This window comes from Aulostomus chinensis, chromosome 5 (assembly GCF_037954235.1).
Source record: "Aulostomus chinensis isolate RoL2024-O1b breed Wild chromosome 5, RoL_Achi_v1.0, whole genome shotgun sequence".
NCBI lineage: Eukaryota > Metazoa > Chordata > Actinopteri > Syngnathiformes > Aulostomidae > Aulostomus > Aulostomus chinensis.
This window is the reverse complement of record NC_141324.1, coordinates 1,758,836-1,768,371: the sequence shown is the minus strand read 5'-3', so window position 1 is coordinate 1,768,371 and position 9,536 is coordinate 1,758,836. Positions and strand designations below refer to the sequence as shown.

General features: G+C 47.2%; 1 pseudogene; it reads left to right on the top strand.

The window, feature by feature from the left end:
• The first annotated feature begins 1,543 nt into the window (after positions 1-1,543).
• Positions 1,544-2,242, top strand: LOC147260859 (cellular tumor antigen p53 pseudogene; annotated as a pseudogene).
• The last annotated feature ends 7,294 nt before the right edge of the window (positions 2,243-9,536 follow it).

The following is a 9,536-nucleotide window of genomic DNA, read 5'->3' as shown; positions in this document are numbered from 1 at the left end:
AGTCAAGTGGGTTCATGATGTACAAAAACAAAAAGGTTTTCAACTGTCGACACAAAACAATGTTCTTTCCAAAAACTGTGTCTGTATGATTATTTGTGTACAATGGGGTAAAGATATGTGGGCGAAACAGGTATGACAATACTGGATGGAGTGTGCCTGGGTCCCGTGACCATCGTGGGTCGCGGTTCCCCAAACCCCTCTTCTCCTAAAATCCTACAGACTCGGGACTAGGCTCGTTGGAAAGCCCGTTCCCAAATTTGGGGGGGTAGCCAGAGTCTCAGCACTCTGCCCCCTACAGCTCAAAAGTGATCCGCCAATGAAAATCAAAATAGGGGCTTGTTCGCCAATAACTCCGCCCCCTTTGCTCCAATCCACTTGAAACTTTCACCAATCACTCCACCGACCATCAGAACGGCGTGCACCAACTTTCAGCCTCCTACACCTTACGGTTCCAAAGTGCACCACTTTAACTAGGTTGGTACTCTTACCTGATACCTAACCAAATTTTAATGAATTAATAAATAGATGAATATATATACAAATGGATTTAGGATATCTTACATAGTTAAAATTAATACAATAAAAAAGTTCAGAAGTGCATATTAGTCAATTAGTTTAAAGGGTCATTAATGTACATTATTATACATTAATTATTATAGTTATTATAGCATATTAGTTCATGAATGTAAAGGGTTAAAATAAACTTGTTTTCAGACTAATCACTGTCAATAAGGGTTCAATATATTTGGGATCACTACTTTCTGTCTCCTAGGGAGCTCCATTGTATCAATAGAGTGATGATTCTCCAGCATTTAGAGAGTTAAATAAAGGGATCAAACCAGTTCAAACTGGTAGCACAAAGGTTTTCTTCTGGCTCAGGCCCTAAAAAGCAAAGTGGAACCCTGGGAACCCTCCAAGACCACGTTAATCATGGGCTTCGGCACCCAGGGGGCAGAAAAGAAGAGTGCAGCATCCATCGCCTGCTTCCTTGCTGCTAACGGAGCAGATTTGACCATTCGCAACAAGAAGGACCAGTCCCCTCCAGACCTGTGTCCCGACCCCAGCCTGTGCAAGGCTCTGGCTAAATGCCACAAAGAGAAGAGCAGCGGCCAGGTGGGAACCCGCAGTGCATCTCTGACCAGCAACATCGAGTCACTGGAGGAGTGAATGGTGTGCTCAGACAGGAAGAGAGACACTCTGTTTGGGCCCTGCGGACATTTGCCACCTGCTCCCTCTGTTCGCCACGTGTAAGAAAGTGTCTCATATGCAAAGATCAGGTCCAGTCCAGAACCAAGATCGAGGAGCGTGTAGTCTGCTCTGACAAAAAGGACAGCGAAGGGAAAACAGCTCTTGCTACACTGCCCTTGCAAGCGAGCCAGTCGGTTTTTTGTGTGCCGAACCTGAGGAGGACCCAGTACAGGTCGAAACGTTGTTTTTGTTGGCACACCTTTTTTACTTTTTTGGATATTTTTCCTCCTAGTTTAGGAGTGATCGGCTCTTCCTGACTTTTTTTCTCTCACCTGGGAAAAGAGGGGAATAAAGGATGGAAGAGCAAGGGTACAACAGTCTGCCTCTGAGCCAGGGCCTGCCTGACTCCTTCATTGAATTGTGGGAGAGCGTGGTAACCGCCTCCATCAGCACAATTCCCCCTGTGGCTGCGGAGGGGAGGCCCGACGCTGGAAACATGGAGATGCCGAACATCAGTGATGAGGCACTGGCCAAAAACTTTGACGAGAAACTGTTTGAGCTGCTTCCTGAAGTCTCCACCCGAGATAGCGCGTCCACCCGAGATGGCGTTTCCCCCCTGACCCCCACTGTCCCCGTCACCACGGACCATCCGGGAGAACACGGCTTTCAGCTGCACTTCCAGCAGACCGGCACGGCCAAGTCGGTCAACTTCACTTTTTCAGAGCTGCTCAACAAACTGCTGCCAGCTGGCCAAGACCAGCCCCGTGGAGGCGCTGGTCAGCAAGGAGCCCCCCCCCGGGGCGCCGCGCTCAGAGCAACCGCCGTGTATCAGAACACGGAGCACGTGGCCGACGTGGTGCGCCGATGCCCCCATCACCAGAAGGAGGACGCGGCGGAGCATCTCAGCCATCTGATCAGGATGGAGGGGAGCGAGAGGGCTCAGTATTTGGAAGACCAGAAGAAAAGAAAAGAGAAAAAAGAAAACCACTCTTCTTTTGGACAGCAAGGAGATCACATCTCATGCTCCACTTCTACTGCAAGGGAGCCACGGTAGTTCTCTGTGTGCCGAACCTGATGAACACCCGGGACGGGTCGAAACGTTTCTTTTGTTTTTAGCTGGCACACCTTCCTTAGTTGCTGATGTTAAAAAGATGTATAGACAGAACTAATAAATAAAAACATAAATATTGTTTTTGATCCTTCCTATTTTTGGGAGAGCGCTTTGAGTTTTTTTGTCCTTCCTAGTTTAGGAGTGGTTTTTATTTACAAGCATAAAAGAAAACCTCCGTTTCAGTCATTTCATTTGTCAATTAAAAAAAACATATACATATGAAAAAAAGACAAAAGACAACAACTTTATTTCATTGACAAACATTTTGATTTCATTTTTGAAGAAAAATGTCATTTTTTGGATAAAAAAACAAACAATTTAAGAAATGGAAGCACATACACACAAACAATGGGGGACGGTTGGACTGTTGTCCTGTTGTCCAGAACCGTACACCCCAAAGGGGGTCAGGATTATGGAGGTGGTAGAGGTGGGATGGACTGTGCATCCTATACCTCCTACGGGAGGAGGGACAGGTTCCCTACTTCTTCCCCTAAACACTTTGTCATATTTTCACTCGCTCCCATTCGCTTGAATGGGGAATTTCAAATCCACATCCCAACCTGATACCTCATACCTGATACCTGACCCTAAGGCTGTCATGTTCACGGCACCCTGCAGTTGGCAGAATGGCCCAGATATCAAGTGGTAGTGGTTGAAGCTGGATGTCCCCCAGCCAAAGGGGATTGCTGGGAGAGAGGAAGCCCTGCGCATGGAGGAAGAAGCTCTAGCAAAACTGCAAAGGGAGAAGAGACAGACTGTTTCAGCTTCAACATACCCGTCTTCCTCTGGAGCATCCTCATCCTCAAAACCAAAACTGTCCAAGTCTACCGTTACTGCTCCTCAACCTACACCCTCTGCTAGTAGACCAGAAAAGGACCTCATTGTCTTTCCGAGACCAAGAAACATGCAGAGAAGAACACATTCGGGGATACTAATGTGGACAAGCTGACCACTGAGGAACTTGAAAAGCTCCTCCTGGATGAAAACTTTGGTGCTTCACTGCTGGGGTTGAAGCTCAGTGCGTCCCACCCTGGCAGCCTCCCCTGTAGCTCCTCTCCTTTCCAGAGCAGTCACTGGACACCTGTTCTGTCCACCCCATCCAGCTCCAATGTGTCTACTCCCACCCATCAGCCTGAAAAAAAAAGAAAAATACAAACAAACAACATGGAGGATGGGTGGACCACGGTGCGTTATGGCAGGAGACGCCAGCGTGCCCGTGGGCCTCCAGGGGACTGGGGGATGGTGGGGATGAGGGTTGGAAGGACCGTGCGCCTCTCTTCCCCGCTTGGGGAGGAGCTCAGACCCGACGCCCTAACCCTGGTACTCTTACTTTATACCTTCATCACTCCCTTAACCTAACCCTAACACATGTTCGAGGATTATATGCCACTTTATCGTGATAACTTGTGACTGAGTGAGAATTGAGCTGTAATGTTTCAATGTAGCTGCTTGAGGCGGCAAGAACCAGGAGAAACGTATTGGAAGAACTGAAAAAGACAGATATTAATGAAACACTGGCTTCATTTTCATCACGCTGGAACACAAAGGGGAATGTCTAACCAAGGATTTAGGAGGCTTAGGGTTTCCAACTGGGTCAGGAATGACATCCAGAGGCAGAGGGTTGAGAGGATCTTTGGCAGTCCCTTTTAGCACCTACAGATCTGGTCGCCTAGAATTTCGCGCAATCTCGTGCTGGGGCCCTGACCGGTCCGTGACGGGTCCCTGCTCGGCAGTAGGCAGGTCCGTGACTGCGATGAGATCCCCGGGAATACGTCATTGGCGCGGGGCGACCCATAAAGCCCCTAAGCGCCGTTTGTGGAAATTACCTGCACTGCTTAATCAGTCCACCAGGAGGAGCAGTCATCATAAGCGGTTACCGTGTCTGAAGACAGCGGCTCTACTGTCCTATGCCTGCAGCATTTAATGTATACATTAACCTCTTCATGTATTTTCAAGTCCTATCAATAGTTTCTACTCAAACAAACTGAATTTGTATTACTTAAACACCTGTCTTTTCTTTACATTAATTTTGAAGTCTGAGTAAACTGTACTTTTTAACAGCCTATCTTATTGTACTCATGTGACTGAGCTCAGACAACTCAGTATCCTCAGATTTTGCCAAAAATTTAGTTTATACCAGTTTGGACAGAGTGGTGGCGTTTGTGAGCTCTGGGCTTTTTGAATCAGAGAAGACACGGGACAAAACAAAGACACGGAATTCAGCTGTGGTAGCTGAGGTCCTAGCACGCAGGTTGTTGGACCCACGTTGGAACCACCGGTGAAAGACCTGAGTTCAGCCACCAAACGGTAAGTTTGAACCTGGGAACGTTACTGGTTGCATGCCGTTGCAGTCCCGACTGCTAGCGTTAGCTTAGTTTGCTATTAGCAAGGTAGCTAACCAGGTAACTTGTATGTTGCTCCCAGACAGCTAATGCAAGCTGAGCTGAGCCAGACACCAGAACTAGTTAGCTCCACCACGGACCACGGACCAGCAGTCGTCCCGGTAAGTTGGCAGCTGACTTGCTAAGGGGGTCTACATTGTGGGACCCAGTGAGAGTACGTGGTGTCTGCCCACTCATAACTGCGCTTTGGTCCGACATGTCCGGCGACCGTCCGCTTTTGGTTGACACAAACAAACAAACACTCGACTCGACTCGAAGCGGACATCCACCGCTCAAAGCACCAGTTTGATGACCGGACTCCGCGTCCACTCAGCTGGAAGTCTGGAGGAGGCAAACTCCTTCCACCTGTCCTGAGTGTAGCGGTGTCTGCACTGGGCAGTGGGTGGACACTGAACAGGGCGGACATGTGGGCTGTGTTTGTACTTACTGAGGCTGTTTGTAGCGCTGTGTTGTCATGGTAACGTGATCATGCCCTGCTCCTTCTTTCAGGACGTTGATGATGAGGGAGGTTCGTACAGTGACGTGCCCGTGGGGATCCTCTGACGTGAACAGGAAAACGTCCCTCACACCACAATGAACGAGGACGAGTTTGTGAGGAAGATCTTTTCATGTGAGGAATCACTGCAGCCTCTTCCATGACTTTGTTTGTGTCTCTTGTTGTTGAAAAAGGGTTATGGGTCAATGTAATGTTGCAGTATGGATGTATTCTATATTGATAGACATGTTTAGACTTTCAGGAACTAAAAAGCTTTCTTTTGTTCGTAAAAATAAATTCTGTCCAATAAAAAACTGGACAAATGTAATGTTGCAGTCCCTGCATTTTCCACAGTTAAACACATAATTCACAAAAGAATCTTCTGCGTGTGTGTTTTTCTTTTTCCTAAAACAGCTTAAAGGCTGAAAGGTCATCATTAGCATCAGAGTGTATCCTCTTGTTCTCGCTCAATGGGTGCTGGCCAGCCAAACAGGTTCCCAGCCCCACATTGTTCCAGAGTGTGGCCACTGAAAGAGGCCAATGCAGAGAACCAACACTAATATGACTGTCTGCTGGCTGTCTCATGGTCTATTTTTGCAGAGAGCCGCGCGCCTGTTGTGTAAATCACTGGCAAGCCTCGGAATCTCCAGATGACAGCAGACATGCAGAACCGGCGCAACTCTCCCACTGCTCATGCTGGCACGAGCACGAGAGGGGAAGTAGACAGTCGAACCAGTATCACATGAGTGTTTTAATGTCATCTAAAGGGTTGTAGTGTCCGTATCTGCGAATGTGCCACCGATCAGAAAATACACAACATGAGAGGGACAGGAGGTCTCCAGCAGCTCTGCTGCAGCTCCGTCTCTGTTCCAGCGCATGTCAAGTAGAATTACATCATCATTTTTGGTGATAACTGAAAAGCAAACTCCACGTAAACAAACTTAGAAAAAGAAGAGAACTAAATATTCTCGACTGGTTCTGTAGTTTGAGGTACGCTTATTATAAAGAAAGTGATGATGTACGACTTTTTGACATTAGTTTGTTCTCTTAAAATTGCATTTTTTATTGAACTGCAATTTTTGCCAATCGACACAATTTTACTGCAAAAACTCACATACAGTGAAGCCTCACAAATTATAGCGCAATTTTTGGGAGAAGCCGCTGCAAAATCAAGCTTTTTTGATCGCACAATCACAAAAACTCCGAAATCCTGGAGGGACTGGAACACATTTATGTAGGCATGCAGTATCCTGTAAGAGACAAATCAGGGATTATGTATTTGCAGATCGAAAATATGTATTAAAGCAAAACTAAAGCAGAAGATGAATGCAGCAGAGTAAAAATCTTCTGGTGACACCCTGCAATTGAAGAAATGGGCGTGATCGTAGTGGATTCAGGGCACACCCCCAGGAGGAGGGGGGGGACTCCCAGTGGCTGGAAACTGGCTGGAGACCGACTGGCAGCCGGATGGCAGCCGGATGGCAGGGGAAATTCTAGACGGCCAGATCTGTACGTTTGTTGGTGACCGTACTTCCTGGTGGATCCAGTTGGGTGTTGGGAACAGGTCTGGATTTGTAGCCGGGTCTGCACAGTGCTTGCCCAGGTGGTAGCGTCCTGGGTCTGTCCCTCACAGGTCCTAGGCTGTAGTGGTGCCTTGAGGCAGTGTATTTAGTTCATGGATATAAAAAGAGGAGGGGGTTGTAGTTTCATAGTCCATGGGGGGTGGGTGGTGGAGCCCCCCACCATGACAGAAAACAATATCTATTTTTATCTTTATTCATCAAAAAGAAATTAAACCCCAAAAATGATATGTCAAATGTTTTAATAGTAGTTTTTCCATTATTTTTCATTTGCACAGCTGGATGGTCGTCTTATTCATTGCTGGTGAAAATGCACTCTCACCCAATGTCAGACGGCCTCTGTCACAGAGCTGTGCTTTTATTACTGATGTTGTTTTGTGTTACGTCGGTGATGTCAGTCACCTGGCTGTTTCTGTTCTGTCTGTTTTTACTGTGAAGCACTCTGTGTATTAGTACTGCGAAGAGCGCTATACAAATACAATTGTACTTCCTTTCCTTACTTACTATCAATGGAATCATTGGGAAAAGAAAGTCATCCTGCCAGATGAAGGCCAAATAGTTTTAGCTTCACGATGTTGAGGGAGGCTTTGTTTAGATGATTCTAGAACAGGGGTGTCCAAACTACGGCCCGCGGGCCCACTGCGGTCAGATTTTAATTGGCCCGCAGCATATTCTAAAAATATCATGGAACATGGCCCACACATGGAACTTGACTTTAACCTCTGAAGCAGCGCTGTACCGGTGGCGGTACAGCTCGTAAACAACGTCCGAAGAGGACGGATTTTAGCGGCAACAATGTATCCGATCATGTTGTACCTCATTCGAAACCTGGTGGTGTAACGACTGAGAAACACCCAATCACGATGAATAACGTTACTTGTAGCTGGAGCTGAGTTAAAATGTTGCTAGGCAACCGGCAAGCAACACCCACAAACTACCTTCATGCTCCCAACGTCATCACCTTCAAACTATCGGCATGAACTTAATCTGTAAGACTCCACGCAGTAGAATTTACTGTCTCCCTGCTGAACTCTCATCTTCAGTGTGTCACTGGAGTGCTGGCACCACTCCACTCCTCGGTCGCCATGCTAACGTCCCCCTGTCCCTCCCTGTAGCTAGCAGCCAGTGTTGCTCCGATCTCCACGACACTCCTTCTCAGTCTCGGTGACGGTCTGCTGAACACGTCAGTAGCAGGCTGAGCCAATCAGGGCCTGGCTTGTTGAGCCGCAGGGCTGAAACCCCAACCAGACCCCAGTTTACAGAGCGGACCATGCATCACTCGATTGACACTTGACACCAGCCTATGAGATTATTTCAGAATATCAGGTAGATATTCTTTTAGCCAATAAACAGACGAAAAAAACGGTACCGAGCATGAGGGGATCAGGTTTCATGGGCACCAACAGGAGGCTTGCGCACCGGCGTGCGTCAAGTTAGCTTGGCTGTGTAAAGCAGCGCTGTAGTCCTTGAAGCCGTGAACGTGGCAGAGCGAGAAAAGATGGCCAGGAAGGGATTTTTCGGCAGAGGAAGAGGCTGAAATGGTGCTTCAGCTGCCCGCTTCAGACACTCGGACACCTGCGGTTGACCGGGCAGACATCCAGCGGTGTTTGCAGGAGTGGACCCAGACTTGGAGCTATGAGGGACCGATCCAGATGTTCCAGATGTGTGTTCATGGACAAACAATAAATAGTGACCTAGCCACTAACCACTGATGTAATTATTAAAATAATGATAAATAATAATAATTCTTAATCTTAAAACATATTTTCAGATGAATATATTCGTCAAAACAAGTGTCTTTCATTTCATTTATTATTTAAAGGGTTAAAAAATAAAAAGGGAAAAACTAAAAAGAGGGGGTCCAGGTTCTGCCAGGTTCTGCCATTGTGGCTCCTGGTGCCACTGCCAGAGAGCCTCAGCTGCACACTGCAACATTTCAACAGGAGACTGACATTCCTTCAAATGTCCTGACATCTGATTGCAGTGGTTCTGTTCCATATTGATATTTTACATCAATCACACAATGAAAGCTGCCTCAGCTGCTTTGAGACAGAGAACAAGCTAAGAGATCTGAAACCAGTCAAATATGCTTTTCTGTGTGCAGACCAGTGAGGGGCATGGAAGGGTATTTTACCACCAACACAGAACCCAGACTTTAGTCATGTGATGAGATGGAGACTCTGGTGATGAAGGTAATGGACAAAATGTGAATTGAAAGAGAACACGTTCAAAAATACCAACTAAACCAAATAAATGAACAAAGAAGCAGCACAAATGACCATTTCTTCTGCACAAATTTACTGGAATTAGACTGCATTTTTGGTCAGTGAGTAGATGAACGAGTGGGTGGAGCCATCCAGAGAGATTTTTTGACCTTCACCCTGAGGTGGGTGGAGCCATCCAGAGAGATTTTTTGACCCTCACCCTGAGGTGGGTGGAGCCATCCAGAGAGATTTTTTGACCCTCACCCTGAGGTGGGTGGAGCCATCCAGAGAGATTTTTTGACCTTCACCCTGAGGTGGGTGGAGCCATCCAGAGAGATTTTTTGACCTTCACCCTGAGGTGGGTGGAGCCATCCAGAGAGATTTTTTTACCCTCACTCTCACCCTGAGGTGGGTGGAGCCATCGAGAGAGATTTTTTGACCCTCACCCTGAGGTGGGTGGAGCCATCCAGAGAGATTTTTTGGCCCTCACACTCACCCTGATGTGGGGGGAGCCATCGAGAGAGATTTTTTGACCTTCACCCTGAGGTGGGTGGAGCCATCCAGAGAGATTTTTTG